The 24,155-nt window shown below is 45.5% G+C and overlaps 1 protein-coding gene across 5 annotated transcripts in view; it reads left to right on the top strand.

Moving 5' to 3' along the window:
• LOC139243544 (uncharacterized) overlaps nt 1–24,155 on the top strand; it is a 333,845-nt gene that overhangs the window by 176,993 nt on the left and 132,697 nt on the right. The gene's annotated exons all lie outside the window — the stretch shown is intronic.

Genomic DNA, 24,155 nt, shown 5'->3' with positions numbered 1-24,155 from the left:
TTCAGCTAACACCAGTGTTATTTTATCAAGTGTATCAAGAACTGACTCCAAATTCTACACAAAAGTGACCATAATAGTGTGCATCCTAGAATTCTGAGGGAAGTTAGAGAGGAAATAGCAGAGGCTATGATCACAACCTTTCAAACATGCTTGGATATGACAATTGTGGCAGAGGAGTGGAGTATTGCTAATGTAATGCCTCTGTTCAAAAAAGGAGAAAGGATAAACCGGGTAACTCGAGTCTAGTTGGAAGAGATTTACTAAAATGTTACTGGGGATGGAAGCTTTAGTTATGAGTAAAGACCAGATAAACTGGGGCATTTTTCGCTAGAACGGATAAGGTTAAGAGGAGATCTTAAAGACATATGAACAATTATAAGTAACTTTAGCAAGGTAAATACAGGATAACTATTTCCCTTGGTCAGTAAGTTGGTAACTAGAGAGCATAAATTTAAGAATTAAGATCTTGCATGTGACCCACATACATTTCTCTTATCTCCGAGAAGGCAAACTGATGAGCAATCCAGTGAGATGTGGTCAATTATAAACCAACAAGATGGTTTATTTTACATGAAATACATGACTGAACGGAATACTATTATTGCAACAAGGTTTATATATTTCCTATCGCTCCTATCTAAAATAATAAAATACACAAACGTCGCTGTTGGTACAGGCCTACTTTCACTTTACCAGTCAGTATTGGTGAACTGACTGGTACTCTCTTGGAAAGAGTATTCTCTGCCTATCTGACAGTTTCAAACTCAAACTTACTGCAAACTGCCGCCTTCTACTGAGAGAAGCCAAAAAAGTTTTGACCTCTGACACTTCTGCAACTCACCGAGTTGCCAGTCAAACTATCATCTTAGATCAGAAGCCTCTCTGTTTAGCTGTGCTTAGTGAATGAAACCACTATTACAGCTGCAAATTTCTCGAGGAAGTGTTGGAAAAATTGGGGGTAATTTTCAACTTCTCTGCCTGGATGGTAATGTCACAGAATGGACTACCAATTATAGAACCCACCTGATTGGAAATGAAATTCAGGGTGTTTTCTATAACACGCGGGTGATCTATTGCACCAGATTACCCCCCTTATCACAAACTAACCTCTTTTGTGTGAAACACAATTTTGTCATCTTCTTGATCTTGTGCCCCAGCTAAGGGACCTAATCTACAACCCGAGTAGCTTGTTCTTCCTTTGAGTTAATCATTTGTGGACCAAAGTTAAATAGTAATATCAGTAGTAATAGTAAATATCATAATATAAATTAATCCACATCCTTTTTGAGCCAAATTGGCAAACATTTCAAAACATGACAGCACCCAAAGCTGAAAGCAATATTCTAACTGTGGCCTAGCAATGACCTTTGTGTAAGCTATCATTATCTTTTTGGTTTTATACTCTATGTATAAAATCAAGATCCAGTTGATTTTTTTTTGCAGCTTTATCAACTTATAGCCCCACTTTTAAAGATTTGTATCTGACTCCGTAACTCTCTGGCCCCAAGTTTCCACACGCTACAAAACGGGCGCCCCTCCGAGCTGGGCGCCCGTTTTTCGTGCCAAAAACGGCGCCTGAAAAAAAACGCGCGATTCTGGAGCGCCCTGCAGCTCCATGTCTGCTTGGCGCGGCGCCCAGGTGGGCGGAGCCTACCACTCGCGCCGATTTTGTAAGTGGGAGTGGGCGGGTACCATTTAAATTAGTTTTATTCGTGCCGGCAACCCTGCGCGTGCGCGTTGGAGCGTTCGCGCATGCGCAGTGTGAAGGAAACATTGGCACTCGGCCATTTTTGTAGTTCTTTGTAGCTGTTTAATGTTTGAACATTTTTTAATAAAAGCACATTGCCCTTCTATGATCAGCACTGAGGCTTCTTGCAGCAGTGAGAAGGCTGCAGGAAGCCTCAGAAGTTGAGGCAGCCGTTTCCCGACAGCCTCTCCCCCCCCAAAAAAGCCCAGGAGTGTGGGGGAAGGCAAACGGAAGGCATGTGAAGCCTTACACTATGCATCAAATGGAGCCCGGGAGGGTGTGGAAAGCAAATGGAAAGCATGAGAAGCCTTACACTATGCCACTATGCATCAAAGGAAGCTCGGGGGATCCCGATCATTGCGCCTGCTCAGCCCTAGGTGTGGTCCTTACTAGGGCGTCGACCTTGGGGAGAGAGAGAGCAAAGAACCTTGTCCTGCCTGCCGTTTTGAGCTTCTTACAAAGGTACAATCGAATCATGGGGGCAATACTGACAATGCCATACCTTGTACAAGCTTTCTGCATGATGATGCTGCGGAGGAGATAATTGATTCGACATCATCGCATGAGGAACCTCAGAGCACGTAGGGTGGTGGGTAGGAGGCTTTACCCACGTCGGGTATATCGAGACGGGCACCTGAGTGATGCAGACTGCGTCAGAAGGTTGTGTTTCCGCAAAGAAGTTGTAACTGGGATCTGTGAGTTAGTAAAAGCAGACCTGAAACCTAGAAGCGTCAGGAGGACTGCTTTGTCAGTTGAAGTGAAGGTTACAGCTGCACTTTCATTCTATGCCTCCGGATCGTTCTAGGCCACAACTGGGGCTGTGGGTGCCATTTCTCAACATGTAGCGCACATCTGCATTTTGCAGGTGATTGCTGCACTATATGCCCGGAGGAATGACGACATAAAGCTCCCCATGACTGCCCAGGCAATGCATGAATGTGCTGTGGGTTTCTCCAGGATTGCTGGCTTCCCAAAGGTACAGGGCTACATTGATTGTACCCCCATCGCCTTGCGAACATCTTTGGATGATTCCAAGATGCACAGGAACAGAAAAGGCTTCCACTCCGTTAATGTGCAGCTCGTGTGTGATGACATGCATCGCATCATGTCAGTTGATGCAAGATATCCTGGGAGTACCCATGATGCATTCATCCTACACGAGAGCGTTATATCTGCCATATTTCAGCAGCAGCCAGAAGGGTAGAGCTGTCTACTGGGAGACAAAGGGTACGGCCTCACCACCTGACTGATGACGCCCCTACGCGTAACCCAGAGGGAATACAACATAGAAACATAGAAAATAGGTGCAGGAGCAGGCCATTCGGCCCTTCGAGCCTACACCACGATTCAATAAGATCATGGCTGATCATTCCTTCAGTACCCCTTTCCTGCTTTCTCTCCATACCCCTTGATCCCCTTAGCCGTAAGGGCCATATCTAACTCCCTCTTGAATATATCCAATGAACTGGCATCAACAACTCTGCGGCAGGGAATTCCACAGGTTAACAACTCTCTGAGTGAAGAAGTTTCTCCTCATCTCATTCCTAAATGGCCTACCCCTTATCCTAAGACTGTGTCCCCTGGCTCTGGACTTCCCCCAACATCGGGAACATTCTACCCGCATCTAACCTGTCCCGTCCCGTCAGAATCTTATATGTTTCTATGAGATCCCCTCTCATCCTTCTAAACTGCAATGTATAAAGGCCCAGTTGATCCAGTCTCTCCTCATATGTCAGTCCTGCCATCCTGGGAATTAGTCTGGTGAACTTTCGCTGCACTCCCTCAATAGCAAGAACGTCCTTTCTCAGATTAGGAGACCAAAACGCAACACAATATTCCAGCTGAGGCCTCACCAAGGCCCTGTACAACTGCAGTAAGACCTCCCTGCTCCTATACTCAAATCCCCTAGCTATGAAGGCCAACATACCATTTGCCTTCTTCACCGCCTGCTGTACCTGTATGCCAACTTTCAATGACATGGCGCACATTGCGACGCGCAGCATAATAGAGAGGACTATTGGCATCTTGAAGCAGCGTTTCCGATGCCTGAACCATTCCGGAGGCTACTTGCAATACTCCTCTGAGATTGTCGGTCAGTTCACTGTTGTGTGCTGCATGCTGCATAACTCAGCCATCATGAGGCAGCAGCAGCTGGTAGTAAAAGACCCACCTGAGGTGAGAGTGGCTGATGATGATGAGGAAGATGCAGATGACGAGGACGAGGAAGCCATGCAACTACCTGAACTCTGAGCATGACGGCGGAGGAGGGCAGGTCGTCGTGCCTCTTTAACGATTGCTCAAGCCTTGCGCCAGCAGCTCATCCGTGAACGCTTTACTGCCTGAAGGCTCAGCGGCAACTATTGCAAATAGACCATGTTTACTGATTGGACCTGTTCCGTAATGTTGTGTTGTGCTAATGGAACAAATGATGGAAATGATTCTTCTTTACTTCAAAAAGTTGTGTTAATAATGGAACAAATAATGGAAATGATTCAGTTATAATTTAAAATATATTTTATTCAAAATTTTAACAAACTTACAAACTTTTAAACTTGTAAATTTGCATAATTTACAATTAAAAAAAAAAAAATTTGAGAACAGTTACAACAATAATAACAATAATAATAACAGCAGCAGCTGCAAAGAAAGGCTGCACCCATCTCTCCTCCTCCACCTTATTCTAAGACCGCCCGCTGCGCTTGGTCTTGGTGATTACACCCCTGCCCACAGGCAGTGGTGCAGCATTTCTTGGGTTGGTACCAAGCTTATTCTTTCGAACATCTCGGGTAATGCGCACTTCTTGAAGGGGCGGGGGGTGGGGGGGAGGGGGGCAGGCCGTAATGTGGAGGGCACGGCTTGGGCCTCTTCAGAGGCTGGTCTGAGGACTGGAGTGGGAGTGGCAGTTGTTCTGTCAATGGGTGCGGGGTCTGGGCATGTTCCCTTATTACAGCAGCTAACTCCGACATTCCCTCCCTCATGTTCACTGACATTGTTTCCGCTGCCTGAGACATTCCCTCCCTCATGTTCCCGGACAGTGTTCCTATTTCTCATGATAGTGCTGTTACTTCTCCTGACAGTCCCGGAACCTCATCACCCACCCCACTGATGGTGTCCAGGGGTGATCATGTAAGGTCAATGCTCTCCGCACTCATTGCCATCATCTGAAACACATCTGTTAGATCCTACACCTCAGGAGAGCGCTATCGAGCTCTCCTTCCCCTCCTCACCCTGGATGTGGCACGCTGCATCCCACTGGGACCCGCAGCCTCGGATGGTTGGGCCTTGGGTATTCCTCGCTGCACCCCACTGGCACCCGCAGCCTCTGATGGAGGGGCCCTGGGTGTGCCTCGCTGCACCGCACTGGAATCCCCAATCTCGGACTGTGGGAAACCATGGAATGTCACAACAATACTTGAACCACTCAGGAAAGGGCCTGGTGCCTTAATGAGCGCCTCCTGCACCCTTTCCAAGGTGAGTACAACAGTGGGGGCTTCATCCATCACCTCCCCCTTCCCCTCCCCTGACCCCCATGCTCTTTGTCTGGAAGGAGGGATTGGAAGATGTTCTCCTCTTCAGGCTCGTCCGGGTCTGAATCTTCTTCTACATCGTCAGGGTTGGCCTCAAGTTCTGCAAAATATAACAGAACAGACAAATGGTGAGCAGCAAAGGAGGGGGCAGGGTGGGTGACCTGAGTAGGCTCACACAGCGCAGGCAGCAGGCTGATTTGAAGGACCACAATGAATGATAGCACATTGCATTAACCGAAGCATAGCTGACGGAGACATCCCCACGAACCGAAGCATGGCTAGCCCACGCAGTACTTAACATTTAGCAAAGCCAGATTGTGGAATTTGCAGGACTTACCCTCTCTCTCTCTCGAGTGTGAGCCCAGCTTGTGCAGTGGTGGTTGCTTTTCTCCAGGCAGGACCTATCAAAGTAGCGACCCTCTCTTGCAGTGGTACAGATTTGCTATGCCTCCTCCTATTTGAGTGCTTCCCATTTGTTGTGTGCCACCTTTCTCTGCAAAGATGAAAATATAACTTTTTAGAGAGGGTGTCTGTTATGTATTAATGCTTGGGGGTCACCAGACACCAGAGAGCGCCGTGGTTGGAGGTCATCGGGCTGTACGCATGTGGCATGTGTGCTTGGTCATCTGTATATAAGCTGGGTGTCTTTGTCACTCTCGGGCTGGAATAAAGATGGATCAGGTTGCACCTGAGTGAGTTTACAGTAACCAGACTCTTGAGTCATTACAATTGACGACGAGGTAATTTAAGAACCTTCGCATGCACAATGGGCAGGGTTGAAATCCTGGAGAGATTCGTGGAGGGCGAGGATTGGGCGGATTTTGTCGACCGCCTGGATCAGTATTTTGTGGCCAGTGGCATGGAAGCAGAGGCATACGCAGTTAAGTGCAGGGCAGTTCTCACCGTTTGTGGTCCGAAAATTTACGGCCTCATGAAGTATCTTCTCTCGCCTGTACATCCGGCGGAAAAAGGGTACGAGGAATTGTGTACATTGGTGGGTAACCATCTGAAGCCACAAGAGGGGATCGTCATATCACGCTTCCGTTTCTACACGCATGTTCGGTGCTGAGAGCCAGGTCGTGTCGGGATTTGTCGCCGACCTGCGACATCTTGCTGAGCCGTGTAAGTTCGGGAACATACTGGAAGACATGCTGCGTGGTGTTTTCATGATAGGCATCAGCCATGATGCGATCCTCAGGAAGCTGTTGGCTGCAGAGACGCTGGATTTGAAAAAGGCCATCGCGACTGCTCAGGCATGCATGACGACGGATGACGATATCATCGACGAGTCGGAGTTCCACGGCAAGCAATGTAAACAAGATGGCATCATTTTTGGGCAGAGCTGCTTACGCAACACCTGCCTCTGCTCAAAGCCTGCCAACTAGTTCAAACCAGATTTCACCCTGTCGGCATTTGGGGGCATCATCGGCCTCATCAGTGTCGCTTTAGATAATACTCATGCAATAGATAGTCGAAAGTGGGGCATCTTCACAGGATGTGTCCACAACGGAGCAAGCGTGGTGCGGCTCACCACGTGGTTGATGAGGACCAGTTCAGTATGGGCCGGATGCGCAACCCGAGGAGGAAGTGAATGGACTGTATTCGTTCCTGAGCAAGAGCCAGCCGATAGTCGTTAATGTGAAGCTGAATGGCATGTCAATGGAGCTGGGCATGAGTGTGAGCCAGTCGATAATGAACCAAAGGACATTCGACAAGCTGTGGGACACTAAGGCTGCGAAACCGAAGCTGAGTCCAGTCAATGTCAGGTTGCGTACTTACACTAAGGAACTCATACCGGTGCTCAGCAGTGCAGCAATCGAGGTGTCATATGATGGTGTGGTTCACGAATTACCATTATGGATCGTCCCAGGTAATGGTCCAATGCTGTTCGTCAGGAATTGGCTCGAGAAAATCAAGCTGAACTGGAAGGATGTCAAGATGTTGTCCTTGGTGGATGATACTTTGTGTGCTCAAATATTGAAAAAGTTTCCTTCTTTGTTTGAACTGGGCATTGGTAATTTTATAGGGGCCAAGGTACAGATTCACCTGGACTCTAATGCAAGGCCTGTCTATCACAAAGCTCGGTCTGTTCCGTACATGATGAGGGTTGAAATTGAGCTTGACAGACTCCAGCGTGAAGGAATCATATCACCGGTCGAGTTTAATGAATGGGCCAGTCCCATTGTTCCTGTGTTGAAGAGTGATGGCACTGTCAGGATTTGTGGAGACTACAAGGTTACGATTAACCAATTTTCGAAACAGGATCAGTATCCGTTACCCAGGGCTGATGACCTGTTCACCATGCTAGCTGATGGAAAGTCATTCACGAAACTGGATCTGACATCGGCCTATATGACCCAGGAGCTTGTCGACACTTCGAAGAAACTCACCTGCATCAACACCCATAAAGGACTGTTTGTCTACAACAGGTGTCCTTTTGGGGTTCGTTCGGCTGCAGCCATATTTCAGAGGAATATGGAAAGTTTACTGAAGTCCATTCTTAGAACTGTCGTGTTTCAAGATGACATTCTGGTCACAGGTTGCGACACTGCTGAACATTTGAACAATCTTGAAGAAGTCCTACAGCGTCTGGACAAAGTGGGACTCAGGCTGAAATGCTCGAAGTAAGTTTGTATTAATGGCACCTGAAATCGAATTCCTCGGGAGGAAGATAGCTGCTGATGGCATCAGGCCCACTGATTCGAAAACCAAGGCCATCAAAAATGCACCCAGGCCTCAGAATGTGACGGAGCTGTGTTCGTTCCTTGGGCTACTCAACTACTTTGGTAATTTCTTACCCAGATTGAGCACTTTACTAGAGCCACTGCATGTGTTACTAAGAATAGGCGATAACTGGGTCTGGAGTGCATCTCAAGATAGAGCCTTTGAGAAAGCCAAGAATCTGCTATGTTCAAACAAGTTGCTTGTTCATTATGATCTGTGTAAGCGTCTTGAATTGGCCTGTGATGCTTCATCATATGGGGTTGGCTGCGTACTCCCAACAAGCAAATGAATCGGGCAAGCTACAACCTGTTGCGTATGCTTCGAGAAGTCTGTCTAAAGCGGAAAGAGCTTACAGTATGATAGAGAAAGAAGCTTTGGCCTGTGTGTATGGGGTAAAAAAAAATTCACCAGTACCTGTTTGGTCTTCGTTTTGAACTAGAAACGGATCACAAGCCACTCATTTCATTGTTTGCGGAAAACAAAGGTATTAATACCAATGCATCGTCCCGCATTCAAAGGTGGGCGCTGACATTGTCTGCCTTTGATTACGTCATCTGTCATAGACCTGGTACTGAGAATTGTGCCGATGCACTGAGTCGTCTGCCCTTACCCATAACTGAGATGGAGATGCCTCAACCTGCAGATCGACTGTTCGTAATGGATGCTTTTGAGAGTGAAGGAACCCCTGTCACTGCTCAACAAGTTAGGATCTGGACCAGCCATGACCCTATTTTATCGGTTGTGAAACGATGTGTGCTCAGTGGTGATTGATTTGCCATATCTATGGAGATGCGTGAGGAGACCAAACCTTACAACCGACGCAAGGATGAGCTGTCCATTCAGTCAGACTGTTTACTGTGGGGTAATCGTGTAATCATGCCGAAGAAAGGACAAGAAAAATTTGTATGTGAACTTCATAGCACTCATCCTGATATTGTCATGATGAAGTCCATTGCTAGGTCTCATGTATGGTGGCCTGGAATTGATTCTGATCTGGAATCATGCGTGCATCAGTGCAATACTTGCACGCAGCTAAGTAAAGTACCAGCGTAATCTCCGCTGAGTCTTTGGTCGTGGCCATCCAAACCATGGTGGAGGATCCACATTGATTTTGTGGGCCCGTTCTTAGCAAAGATGTTTTTTGTCGTCGTAGATGCATATTCTAAATGGATAGAGTGTGTTATTATGTCATGCAGCACATCTACAGCTACCATTGAGAGCCTTCGTATCATGTTTGCTACTCATGGTTTGCCTGACATTGTTGTGAGCGACAACGGATCTTGCTTCACAAGTCTTGAGTTTCAGGAGTTCATGAAACTCAATGACATCAGACATGTGAGGTCAGTTCCATTCAAGCTTGCTTCTAATGGTCAAGCAGAGCGTGCTGTTTAAACCATCAAGCAAAGTATGAAATGTGTAACTCGGGGCTCACTGCAGAGACGGTTGTCATGTATATTGCTCAGTTACAGATCAAGACCTCATAAGCTTACTGGGGTTCCTCCTGCTGAACTACTGATGAAGAGAAATCTCAAGACCAGGCTTTCTCTTGTTCATCCTGATTTGAATGATCATGATTTGAATGAAAACAGACGTCAAAGTGAGCAATGGTGTCATGATCATGTTGCCGTGTCATGTGACATCTCGGTCAACGATCCAGTTTATGTACTGAACTATGGTCAAGGTCCAAAGTGGATTGCCGGCACTGTTATAGCCAAGGAGGGTAACAGAGTGTTTATTGTCGTGCTTAAGAATGGGCAAACAGGCAGGAAACACCTTGACCAGGTTAAACTGCGGCACACGGATGAACTAGAATCGAGTGAGGAAGATGCAGTCAGTGATCAACCAACCATTGTTCACTCATCAGAAGACTCTGCTGACATTACTGACTCTGAACGTTCAGTCTCTGATGTGGTCATGACCACTCCCATCAGATCGGCTACTCAGCCCTCAGTCTCAACGGACTCAGAACGCTCGCCCAAAGCCAAAGTTGAACTGAGCCGATCAACTTGTGAGAGGAAAGCCCCAGACCATCTTAATTTGTAAAAAGACTGTTGTTAAAATTTTAAAAGGGGGATGTTGTTATGTATTAATGCTTGAGGGTCACCAGACACCAGAGAGTGCGGCGGTCGAAGGTCATTGGCCTGTATGCATGTGACATGTGTGCTTGGTCACCTGTATATAAGCTGTGTGTCTTTGTCAAGCTGGCACTCTTGGGCTGGAATAAAGATGGATCAGGTTGCACCTGAGTGAGTTTACAATAACCAGACTCTTGAGTCATTACAGTGTCTTTCTGCTGGGTGGGACATATATAGCTGGTCACTTATACAATTGCAATCCCATTGAATAAATTAAAATATTACTTACACTAACTACTTGACCAAGGTCCTGCCATTTCTTTTTGCCCTGGCCTCCAGACCTCGGGATGGTCACCATTGCACAGTAATCTTCTGCAAGTTGGTTCCAGCGTTGTTTCTTTTCTTTTGGTGAAACTTTTATGTGACCTCTGCTGGTGTCCAGCTCGTGCCATTTGGCCTCAATTACAGTAACTAGTGCTTCCATTTCATTCTGTAAGAAACTCTTTGTCCTTGAGCCGCGTTGGATCTTGTATTGCAGCTCCGATTTTTCCACTGAGAATTAAAGTTCTCACACACGCTCTTTAAATATGGCCGAATGCAGACCGGGAGCTGTACTGCGCACGCGCACCCATAGGAATCACGTCAAAAACATCCTTTTTTTTCTCTCACATGTGCAGAAGGGGGGACATCGTTTTTTCCGGCGCAGGCATTAGGCTCCAACCCCTCCCTGAAGCTAAAGGACAAGCTGCGCAGCGCCGCGCCAATTTCAAAAAATAGAACGGGGAAAGTTGCTACTTTTCTTTTGGAGTAGTTGGGGCCAAGAAAAACGGGCGTAACTCTGGCAATACGCCAAAAAATGGCATTGGGGAACATTGAGCCCATAGAATGATTCCAGCACGGATGAAGGCCATTTGGCCAGTCGAGCTCGTGTCAGCTCTCCGCCCTTTCCCCTTGGTCCTGCAATTTTTTTTCTTTCAGGTACTTATCCAAGTCCCTCTTAAAAGCCTTGATTGAGTCTGCCTCCACCACCCTTTCAGGCCGTGCATTCCAGATCCTAACCACTCGCTGCGTAGAAATTTTTTTTCTTATTTTGCCTTTGGTTTTTTTGCTAATCGTCTTAAATCTGTGTCCTCCTGGTTCTTGACCATTCTCCCAATGGGAACAGTTTCTCTCGATCTACTCTGTCTAGACCCCCCATGATTTTGAACATCTCCATCAAATCTCTTCTCAATCTTCTCTGCTCCAAGGAGAACAACCCTGGCTTCTCTAGTCTGTCCACGTAACTAAAGTTCCTCATCTCTAGAATCATTCTCGTAAATCTTTTCTGCACCCCCTTTAAGACCCTCACATCCTTCCTAAAGTGCGGTGCCCAGATTTGAACACAAGTTTCCAGTTGAGGCCGAACCAATGTTTTATACAGGTTCATCATCATTTCCAAGTTTTTGTACTCTATACCTCTATTTATGAAACCCAGGATCCCATATGTTTTTTTTAACTGCTTTCTCAACCTGCCCTGCCTCCTTCAACGATTTATGCACATATACTCTGTTCATGCACCCCCTTTAGGATTGTACCCTTTCGTTTATATTTCCTCTCCTTATTCGACCAAAATTAATCACTTCGCACTTCTCTGCGTTAAATTTCATCTGCCACATGTCTGCCCATTCCACCAGCCTATCTATGTCCTCTTGAAGTCTATTACTATCTGCTTCACTTTTCACTATACGTCCAAGTTTTTTGTCATCTGCAAATTTTGAAATTGTGCCCTGTACACCCAAATCCAAGTCATTGATATATATCAAGAAAAGCAGTGGTCCTGGAACAGACCCCGGGGAACACCATTGTATACCTTCCTCCATTCTGAAAAACAACCTTTCACTCTGTTTCCTGTCACTTAGTCAATTTCTTTTCCATGCTGCCACTGTCCCTTTTATTCCATGGGCTTCAACTTTGCTGGTAAGCGTATTATGTGACACTTTGTCAAACACCTTTTGGAAGTCCATGTACACTACATCAACCACATTGCCCTCATCAACCTTCTGTTACCTCATCAAAAAACTTGATCAAATTGGTTAAAGACGATTTGGCTTTAACAAATCTGTGCTGGCTTCTCTTAATTAATCCACACTTGTCCAAGTGACTGTTTATTTTGTTCCTTATTATTGTTTCTAAAAGCTTCCCCACTACTGAGGTTAAAGTGACTGGCCTTTAGTTGCTGGGTTTATCTTTACAACCTTTTTTGAACAAGGGTGTAACATTTGCAATTCTCCAGTCCTCTGGTACCACCCCTGTTTCTAAGGAGGATTGGAAGATAATGGCCAATACCTCTGCTATTTCTTCCTTCACTTCCCTCAGCGTTCTAGGATGCATCCCATCTGGTCCTGGTGACTTATCTACTTTAAGTGCAGCCAGCATTTTTAGTACCTCATCTTTATTCATTTTTATCCCATCCAATATCTTCTCTGCCTCCTCTTTCACTATGTCTATGGCAGCATCTTCTTCCTTGGTGAAGTCAGATGCAAAGTACTCATTGAGCACCTCAGCCTTACCGTCTTCACTCATAGGTCACCTTTTTAGTCCCTAATTGGTCCCATGCCTCCTCTTACTACCCTTTTACTATTTATATGCCTCCCTTTGGATTACCCTTTATGTAAGCTGCCATTCTATTCTCATACCCTATCTTTGCCCCTCTTATTTTCTTTCTCATTTCTCCTCTATACTTTCTATATTTAGCCTGATTCTCAGATGTATTCTTGACCTGACATCTGTCATACGTGCTCTTTTTCTGCTTCATATTACTCTCTATCTCTTTCGCCATCCATGGAGCCCTGTCTTTAGTTGCCCTACCTTTCCCCCTTGCGGGAATGTACATCGACTGTACCCAAACTATTTCCTCTTTAAAAGCAACCCATTGTTCCACTACAGTTTTGCCTGCCTATCTTTGATTCCAATTTACAAGGGCCAGATCCATTCTCATCCCACTGAAATGTGCCTTCCTCCAATTTAGTATTTTTACTCTAGATAGCAAATCTAAACCTTATGATACTATGATCACTGTTCCCTAAATGTTCACCTACTGACACTTGCTCAACTTGAGTTACCTCATTCCCCAGAACTAAATCCAGCAATTTCTCCTTCCTCGTTAGGTCGGAAACATACTGATCAAGGAAGTTCTCCTGAAAACACTTCAGAAATTCTTCCTCCCCCCCCCTCTGTTCTTTACACTATTTCTATCCCAGTCTATAGGCTCAATTTTCCCCAAAGCATTTTTTTGGCGTACTTGAAAAGTTACGCCCGATTTTTAGGGGTCTAAGTACGGCAAAAAAAAAATTCTAAGTTTCCCCATTGGATTTCTTAATTTTGGCGTGGCGTAACCCGACTTTTAGTTTTGGGGGTGGAGTCTTGATCTGCGCCAAAAAGATCGGGCTGCTATGGTAACCAGGGACACAATGCAAGCTGAGGCTGCAAAGTGAACCATACAGCCAGCTCAGAACACATTAAAAGAATTGAAAAACACAGAGCAGCAACTTACCTCCAACCCTGCCCGAAGGGCTTGCCGGTCCGGTCCCATTCTCGGTCCCCAATCTCCCGGTCCGGTCCCATTCTCGGTCCCCATTTTTTCTCTCTTGCTCTCTCACTTTCTTGCTCGCTCTCTCTCTTTCTCTCTCTCTCTCTCTATCTCTTTTTCTCTCTCTCTCTGTGTGAGTGAACCGGGGACCGAGAATGGGACTAGACAGCCTTCGGGCGGGGTTGGAGGTAAGTTGCTGCTTTGTATTTTTCAATTCTTTTAGTGTGTCCGGGCATCTGCTGTGCCGATTTCCTTACCTGCGCCGATTCCCTTAACTCTCCTGAAGGTTCTTCTGAAGAGGCCACATATGCTCGCCTAACATATGCTGGTCTAAGCAGAACTAGAGTAACTCTCAGCTGGCCAAACTTCCCTAAATGGCCAGAATTGGTGTAGGTGGCAGGTTACACTCCCTTTGGCTGAAAAAAAAACTGACCAAAAAAAATCATAAGTAACTGAGTTACGCTAGTGCAAATTGATTGGGGAAACTGTGGTTTTTCAACTTAGGCCAAAAAGAGCAGCCTGCTCCAAAAAATCGGTGCAAATCACTAGGGAAAATTGAGTCCAATATTCGTATAGTTGAAGTCCTCCATTATCACTACTCTATAATTCTTGCATCGCTCTGTAATTTCTTTACAAATTTGCTCCTCCATATTTTTCCCACTAGTTGGTGGCCTATAGAATACACCTAGTAAAGAAAGAAAATACTTACATTTATATAGCGCCTTTCACAACCATCGGATGTCTCAAATGTTTTACAGCCAATGAAGTACTTTTGGAGTGTAGTCACTGTTGTAATGTAGGAAATGCGGCAGCCAGTTTGCGCACAGTAAGCTCCCACAAAAAGCAATGTGATGATGACCTGATAATGTGTTTTGCTATGTTGAATGAGGGATAAATATTGGCCAGGACACGGGGGATAACTCCCCTGCTCATCTTCAAAATAATGCCATGGGATCTTTTATGTCCACTTGAGAGGACAGACGGGGCCTTAGTTTAATGTCTCATCTAAAAGACAGTGCCTCCAACAGTGCAGCACTCCCTCAGCACTGCACTGGAGTGTCAGCCTAGATTTATGTGCTCAAGTCCCTGGAGTGGGACTTGAACCCACAACCTTCTAACTCAGAGGTGAGTGTGCTACCCATTGAGCCACAGCTGACACACTCTAGCCATATCGATTCCGTCCTCGACCCCACCAGGACTTCGCTTCTCTCCAGCACTGTAACATTCTCCTTAATCAATACCGCCATAACATCTTCTAGCTTTCTTTTCCTATCTTTCCTAAACACCCTATATCAAGGAATATTTAATACCCAATCCTGCCCTTTTTTGAGCCAGTCATCTGTTATTGCCACAACATCATATTCTCATGTGCCTATTTGCGCCTACAGCTCACCAACAATTTTTATTATGCTCTGTGAATTCGCATACATACACTGTAAATCTATCTTAGACCATCCTGTATTCTCTCTTAGTCTGACCCCACCTAATACCTTACTATTTCTTGCTTTAGTGCTATCCATCTCGCCCAATCCTTTTCCCTTCGGTTCTTCTTTCTACTGCAACATCCTAGTGCCCATTCCCCTGCCAGCTCAATTTAAACCCTCCCCAACAGCACTAGCAAAGGATATTGGTACCTGCTCTGTTGAGGTGCAACCTGTCCGGCCTGTACAGGTTCCACCTCCCCCAAAACTGACCCCAGGAATCTGAAGCCCTCCCTCCTGCACCATCTCTCCAGCCATGTATTCATCTGCTCTGTCCTCCTATTTCTATAGTCACTCGCACAGTAGTAGAGATTACAACCTATGAGGTCCTGCTTTTTAATCTATTTTCTAGCTGCCTAAAATCTGCCTGCTGGACCTCATCCCTCTTTCTACCAATGTCGTTGGTGCCAATTTGGACTACAACCGAGAAGGTTGCTGGGATGTTGGATGAGATAAAAAATAGATACCGACGAAGTAGTAGAAAGGCTGTTAGTAATTAAAGTGGATAAGTCACTCAGTCCAGATGTGATGCATCCTAGGTTGCTGAGAGTAGTAAGAACAGAAATTGCAGAGGTGCTGGCCTCGATCTTCCAACCCTCCTTCGATACAGCGGTGGTGCCAGAGGACTGGAGGATTGCAAATATTACACCCTTGTACAAAAAGGGAAGAAGGATAAACCTGGCAATTACAGGCCAGTCAGTTTAACGCAGTGGTGGGGAAGCTTTTAGAAACAATAATCTGGGAGAAAATTAACAGCCACTTAACAAGCATGGACTAATAAAGGAGAGCCAGCACGAATTTGTTAAGGGCTAATCATGTTTGACTAACTTGATTGAGTTTTTTGATGAGCTAACACAGAGGGTGGATGAGGACAGTGCCGTTGATGTATATATGGACTTGCAAAAGGCATTTGATAAAATACCACATAATAGGCTCATTAGCAAAATTGAAGCCCAAGGGGCCAGAACGGCATGGATACAAAATTGGCTAAGGAACAGAAAACAGAGAATTGTGGTGAATGGCTGTTTTCAGACTGGAGGGAGGTGTACAGTGGTGCTCTCCATGGGTCAGTACTAGGACCATTGCTGGTTTTGATACACTTTAATAGTTTGGACTTGGGGATACAAGACCTGTAATAAATTTATAGTCCTTTTGGACTGTCTGTTCAGTCATTCGAAGCTGCTTCCATATTGCTAACAATTATGATGTTTATTTAAGCATAAATAAGACTTCATTCATGCAATGTGTGAGCAGCAGTTTACAAGGAACAATTGAGAGTTATATTACCCCGTTGATCCTTAGGTAGGGCTGTGACTTTGTCCCTTGTACTTCGTGCAATTCATCCTCGTCCACCCCCAGCTCGAACCTCTAATTTAAGAGTGGCTACAGTCCCCACAGTTATACCCCAAAAATCTAAATTGTGGCGAAATTCATCCAATCATCTAGCATCCTTAGCCCCATTCTACCCAATCGTGGGATTGGCACGTACACGTCCAGGCACAGACAAGGCCTGGGCCTCCCTTATATTTGATTTTAGCCTCTCTATGAGCTGTCCTTATTCAGCAATTAATGGAGACCTTGGGGTCAAGTTTCAGCCTGAGTTGCTCCTATTTTTTTGGAGCAACTGGTTTAGAATGGAATATATTAGAAATTGCAATTCTCAGCATTTAGTTTGCTCCAGTTCTAGTCAGTTAGAACAGTTTCATTTTGGAACAGATTTTTTTTTCAAAAGCGGGTGTGTCCGGCCACTTACGCCTGTTTTGAAAGTTTAGGCAGTGAAAATTTACTCCAAACTAACTTAGAATGGAGTAAGTGTAGATTTTTGTATGCTCAGAAAAACCTTGCCTACACTTTACAAATAAGGCATAGGTTACAAATCAGACGTAGGGCATGAGGAGGGGGTGGGGAAGGGATGTAATTAAATTCTACAAGCATTCAACAGTCTTACTTATACAAATAAAGAGCCATCCTCAATAAAAAATTATAAACAAAGCAAATACAAAATATTGAATATTCCTACCTGTGAGAAGCAGCAGCAGCCTTCGAGCTGCGGTCCTTCAGGCCAGCCTTCCATCTCGGAGACAGGAGCGGCGACAGTGACTCGACGGCAGCCGAAGAAACACCAAGCAGCCTTCGAGCTGCGAGGGAAGCTGAGGCTATTCGGCCACGGGATAGGGGCGGCAGCAGTGGCTGACAGCGGCCGAAGACACAGCAAGCAGCCTTCGAGCTGCGAGGGACGCTATTCGTCCAGGGGACAGGGAGAGGCAGCCAGATAGCCAGTTTGAAACTTAAATCTGTAATTGCAAAATGGGTGCTGCATTGTCAACACCGCGGATTATACAATGGTTCGCCAGCAATTCACTGCATAGGAGAAAATTGATTGGAACTCACCGCACCAGGAACGTCATAGCCCGTAAGCTGATGGGCAGGAGACCTTACCCACGTCGGCAATATCGAGCCAGGCGCTCGTACCTGGACATGAGCGAGGCTGATTGTGTCAAAAGGCTGCGTTTCTGCAGAGAAGTTGTCGTTGAGATCTGTGATCGGCTGAGAGCAGATTTGCAGCCCAGCAGCAGAACGTCAACTGCCTTGTCTGTTGAAGTGAAGTTAACAGCTGCACTTGCCTTCTATGCCTCAGGATCGTTTCAGGCTACAACTGGAGATGTGTACGCCATCTCTCAACGTGCAATACATGGCTGCGGTTACCAGGTCATGGCTGCACTGTATGTGCGAAGGAATGACTTCATCAAGTTCCCAATGACCGCGCAAGCGATCCATGAGAGAGCTGTGGGCTTCTTCAGGATTGCTGGCTTCCCAAAGGTACAGGGCTGCATTGATTGTACCCACATAGCCTTGCGAGCACCTGTGGAGGATTCCGAGCAGTACAGGAATAGAAAAGGTTTCCACTCCATCAATGTGCAGCTTGTGTGTGACGACAAGCAGCGCATCATGTCAGTCGATGTGAGATAACCTGGCAGCACCCATGATGCGTACATCCTACGCGACAGCGTTATATCTGACATGTTTGAGCAACAGTCAGAAGGGCAGAGCTGGCTACTGGGAGACAAAGGGTACGGCCTGACCACCTGGCTCATGACGCCCCTACGCGTGACACGGATGGAAGCTGACCGTCAATACAACATGGCGCACATTGCGACATGCAGCATCATTGAGAGGACCGTTGGCATATTGAAACAGTGTTTCCGATGCCTGGACCATTCCGGAGGCCACTTGCAATACTCTCCTCAGATTGTCGGTCACTTCACTGTTGTGTGCTGCATGCTGCATAACTTAGCCATCATGAGGCAGCAGGAGCTGGTAGTGGAACCAGAAGACCCACATGAGGGTCCAGTGCCTGATGATAGTGATTTGGAAGAGCAGGATGAGGATGATGACGATGATCAGGAAAGCATGCAAGTGCCTGATGCCGGAGCACGAGGTCGGAGGAGGGCCGTCCATCGTGCTCCTTTAACGATTGCTCGAGCCCTGCGCCAGCAGCTCATCCATGAACGCTTCAATTACTGATGCCTGAGGGCTCTGCGACCACTGTTCCACATGGACATGTTTATTTTTTGGAGTTGTTCCTACGTTGTGTTGTGTTAATGGAACATGATTCAGTTTTAATGAAAAAATATTTTATTGAAAAGTTAACGTCACTGTAATAAAATATTTGTTGTATCAAACTACTTTTTAACATGACTCTTGAAGATCACTTAAAAACTTTAAGATCACTTATAAACTTGTAAAGTAACAAAACAATTTCAATGTGAAAAATCTTACACTTAAGATCACTTAAACTTCAAGATCACTTTTAGGTGCAAAATTTAAAAAGTTACAAAAAGTGAGAGCATTTACACTATAAGATCACTTAAAAATCCTAAGATCACTTATAAGTTGTAAAGTTACAAAACTTACAAATTTATTTCAATTTGAAAAATGCTACTACAGCTACATCAAGAACAAGAACAAAAGCAGCAAAGATAGGCTGCAACCATCTCTCATCCACATCTCAGTGAATGTTCACTTCTTCATGGGGGTGTCATTTGATTGGCGGGGCTGTGTGCCCTTATTGCAGCAGCTATCTCCATGGGGGCCTGTGCCGTCACTTGCATGCCCTCCCTGACGGCCTGTGCTGTTGATTGCACTCCCTCGGACATTCCTCCCCTAATTTCCCGTGTCATTACTGCTATTTCTCCCGTCAGTACCGTCACCTCTTCACCCACTGCATTGACGCTGCCGATGAGTGATCGGGTAAGCTCATTGGTCTCCATACCCAATGCCACAACCTGAGCCGCATCTGTTCCACGTTGCATCTCAGGAGAGCGTGTCTCCAATCTCCTCTCTGCCTGGGTCTGCCTTGCGGCACCTCTACACTGGGAGGCGCGGGTTCGGACGCTTGGTGTTCCAAACGGCACCACTACACAGGGAAGCGCGGGCTGGGACGGTGGGGCGCTCGGTGTTCCAGACGGCAGTACTAGAGAGAGAGGCACGGGCTGGGACGGTGGGCCGCTCTGTGTTCCAGACGGCAGTACTAGAGAGAGAGGCACGGGCTGGGACGGTGGGGCGCTCGGTGTTCCAGACGGCAGTACTAGAGAGAGAGGCACGGGCTGGGACGGTGGGCCGCTCGGTGTTCCAGACGACAGCACTCGAGTGCGAGCTGTGGGCTGGGATGGTGGGTGAATGGGTGTAAACTGCTCCATTATCTTACCAGTACCACTGGGACCCGCAACATCGGAATCAAAACCATGGAAGGTGGAACCAGAACCTATGCGAGTGGGAGGCGCAGGCTCGGATGGTGTGCACTGGCTGTAAACTGCTGCATTACACCAGCAGCACCACTGGGACCCGCAACATTGGAATCAAAACCATGGAAGATGGAACCAGGACCTATGCAAGGGGTTGAAACTCTGATGCCCCTTAATGGGGGGTCATAAACATTAATTTGGAAGCTCTCCCCTGTAGACATTTCAGTTAGCACCGCCATCATCCAGTCTGGATCATCCGCATCTGGTTGTACAGGTTCTTGTTCTGTATCTTCAGGATCCTCAGGGTTGGCAGCAGCAGCATCGTCATCATCATCATCATCATCATCATCATGTTCTGCAAAATACATCAGAACAGTCAAATGTTTAGCAGCAAGGGAGGGGGCAGGATGGATGGCATGAGTACTCTCACACATAGCAGGCCAGACAGCAGGTTGATTTGAAGGGCCACGGTGCATTTTCAGGACTTACCCTCTCCCTCACGTGCGGGCCCAACTTGTGCTGTACTGATTGCTTTTCTCCATGTACGACTCATCATAGCAGCTACCCTCTGTTCGAAGGGTGTCAGTGGATGCAGATTGGGCGTGCCTCCTCCTGTTCGAGTTGCTTCCCTTTTCTTGTGGGCCAATTTCTTCTGTAAAGAGTAAAATATAACTTTTTACTGAGTGCGTCTTTCTGCAGGGTGGGACATACAGATCGTCACATTACAATTACGATTACATTAAAAAATGAAAATATTACTTACACTAACTACTTGACCAAGGTCATGCCATTTCTTTTTACACTGGCTTCCAGATCACATGGTATGCACCACTGCGCAGTAATCTTCTGCAACTTAGTTCCAGCGTGTCTTCATTTCTTTGGGTGGCACTTTTATGCGACCACTGTTGCTGGTATCTAGCTCCTGCCATCTCTGCTCAATGACGTTGACTAATATCTCCACTTCCTCATGCAAGAAATTCTTTGTTCTTGGTGGACGTTGTTCCATTGCTGTATTGAATTGACACTCTTATTTTTCAAAACACACAGTCCTTATTTTGCATGCACCTATGCAGCACTTGTTCTGGAAGTTTAGCAGTGATAAGCAGCATTCACTGATTTCAGCAGTTTATTTCTTCAACAGTGCTGCTAAAAGCTATCCTTCAGGCACAAAAAATCACCAAAATTCAATCCCAAGCCTTTCCAGAGGTCCACAAAACAAATCAGCACTTTTCTTCAAGTTCCTTTAAAAATGGCTGAGTGCCAATGTTTATGGGCTACTGCGCGTGCGTGCGCGCTTCAATGCGCATGCGCAGGGCTGCTGGCATGATGTTCTCTCATTTGACTTAGCCCCGCCCCCCTGCATTTGCAGAATCGGCGCGACTCTGTGGCTCCGCCCCCTGCTGATGTCTGCGCACCGCGCTGAGCTCCGAGGGACCTGCAGGAAGCCCGAGAATTGCAAGATACATTTTTGTCGCGCTTTAGGCGCGAAAAACGGGCGTCCATGTCGGGTCTGCGCCGTTCTAGGCGCGGCCCGAAACTTGACCCCCTTGAAACTAGTGACAATTCTTGATGTAAAGAAATCCTAACTTAAACATCATTTTCTTTACTAATTCTAATAAAGGAGAAATAAAACCAGTCTAGCAAACTTAATATTAAACTGCAACCTCGCAAAGCTTTAATACTGAAAAATAATTTAAAAAGGATTATATTGGATGATATTTCAACAAATAACAAGACTTCTCTGATAAGCATGGCTACATCTAGGGAGTGATGAGAGCTAATGACTTCATGTCTCAAACTGGACCTCCCTCCTTTAGCTTGCAATAAGAACCATTAGTCACATTGCACCAGCCACCAGTTGATTTGAAGGCCTAAAAGCAATTTATTTTGAAGAGCAATAATTCAAGCCAAGGCTTTAGATATTTAACCTTTGAAACTTCTAAATACCCTCCTAAGCCTATATTCTTACAGGCACAATTTAGAAATTTACAGATGACACGAAACTTGGAAGTGTAGTAAACAATGAGTAAAATAGTACTAAACTTCAAGAAGACATAGATAGGCTGGTTGCTGGTGGAATAGATGGACACATGGCAGATGAAATTTAACACAGAAAAGTGTGAGGTGATACATTTTAGTAGGAAAAATGTGGAGAGACAGTACAAGCTAATTGGTACAACAGGAGATTTGATAGAGATGTTAAAAATCATGAATGATTTAGACAGATTAAATAAAGAAACTATTTCCAGTGGTTGAAGGGTCAGTAACCAGAGGACACAGATTTAAGGTGATTGGCAAACAAACTAGAGGCAACATGAGGAAAAACTTTTTTACGTAATGAGTGGTTAGGATTTGGAATTCACTCACTGCCTGAAAGATCAGTGGAAACAGATTCAGTAGTAGTTTTCAAAAGGAATCGGATAAAAAATTTCAGGGATATGGGGAAAGAGTGGGGAAATAGGACTAACTGGATTGCTCTTCGAAAGACTCAATGGCTTCCCTATGTGCTGCAATATTCTCTGATTCTATAATTAAGGTATATTTGCTCTTATTTTTCCTCCCAAAATGTATCACCTCATATTTCTCTGTGATAAACTCTATCCAGTTTTGATTCCCTGTTTCCAACCAACCATTGGCAACATCACACTTCCCCATTTACTAAACACAGCTGTGTTTATGCCTGGGTTCTCCTGCTTGTCTGCTGTAACTTGAGCACATAAATCCAGGCTGACCCTCCAGTGTAGAGCTGAGGGAATGCTGCACTGTTGGAGGTGCCGTCTTTCAGATGAGACGTTAAACCTGCTCTCTCAGGTGGACGTAAAAGATCCCATGGCAATATTTTCAACAAGAGCAGGGGAGTTATCCCCGGTGTCCTGGCCAATATTTATCCCTCAATCAACATAACAAAAACAGATTATCTGGTCATTATCACATTGCTGTTTATGGGAGCTTGCTATGAGCAAATTGGCTGCCGCCTTACCACATTAGACAGGTTAGATGCAGGAAGAATGTTCCCAGGGGTCACAGTCTAAGGGTAAGGGGTAAGCCATTTAGGACCGAGATGAGGAGAAACTTCTTCACTCAGAGAGTTGTGGGCATGTGGAATTCTCTACCACAGAAAGTTGTTGGGGCCAGTTCGTTAGATATATTCAAAATGGAGTTAGATGTGGCCCTCACGGCTAAAGGGATCAAGGGGTATGGAGAGAAAGCAGGAATAGGGTACTGAAATGCATGATCAGTCATGATCATTTCGAATGTTGGTACTGGCTTGAAGGGCCGAATGGCCTACTCCCGCAACTATTTTCTATGTTTCTATTACAACAGTGACTACACCTGAAAGGTACTTCATTAGCTTTAAAGCACTTTGAGATGTCCAGTAGTCATGAAAGGTGCTATACAAATGAAAATCTTTTTTTCTTTCTTTAACATTGGTGGAAGAGCCCTGGAAAAAAAACGGCATAAGTAAAGTTATGGTGGATGAGTGGGAGAACCCCTGCGGAAATTCGCCCCCACGCTGTCTGGTATCAATAGGGAAATCATTGATTTATATTTGATGATGATAAGCTGCTGGACAACAAACACAGCTTAATGTCTGAGAAAGGTTAAGTTCAATAGTGTTTCTGACAGTGGATAACAGATGGAAGCTAAGACTATTTCTCAGCTTCTTGCCCATTTCCCTGAATTGCTTCTCAATAGAAAAGTATCTTGAACAAAAATCAAAAATTGTAGATGCTGGAAATCTGAACCGTTGGAAACAATCATCAGGTCAGGCAGCATCTGAACAAGCAAGTTAAACGTTTCAAGTGTGCAAACTGTGTCACGATGGGGGGGCTCCCTACCCCAAGCACCAACTCTCTCCATCCCTTGTATCCTTCAAAGCTATCTTTGGGTAGGTTCATACAATGTGCAATAAATCACTTCCCTCACATGTCTCCAATACTCTGAAGATTGTGAATGATTTATTTTATGCTCACATGTATACCCTGTGCATTATTTTTGGTTTTATTCACCAGAACCTTAAACTCTGTCCACATTCAACCAGCTGTTTTAACAAACTATAACAGGAATTACCTGGTGAATTACTTCAACCCATTCAATGTATGTACTTATTACTGAGTTGAAACCTCCCAGTTATTATGTATAGAAAATAAAATCGGGCATATTGTAAACAGGCATTGATCCACTATGAACCCGAAACGTCGACCAATTTCACCCCACCTATCTCATGATCCTGCTACACACACATATATCTAATCTGAAAATGAAGATAAATTGAGTTTTTGAAACC

The sequence above is a fragment of the Pristiophorus japonicus genome, chromosome 2 (genome assembly GCF_044704955.1).
Source record: "Pristiophorus japonicus isolate sPriJap1 chromosome 2, sPriJap1.hap1, whole genome shotgun sequence".
Classification (NCBI taxonomy): domain Eukaryota; kingdom Metazoa; phylum Chordata; class Chondrichthyes; family Pristiophoridae; genus Pristiophorus; species Pristiophorus japonicus.
The sequence above is the reverse complement of the archived record's forward strand: the minus strand, read 5'-3'. Positions and strand labels throughout refer to the sequence as shown.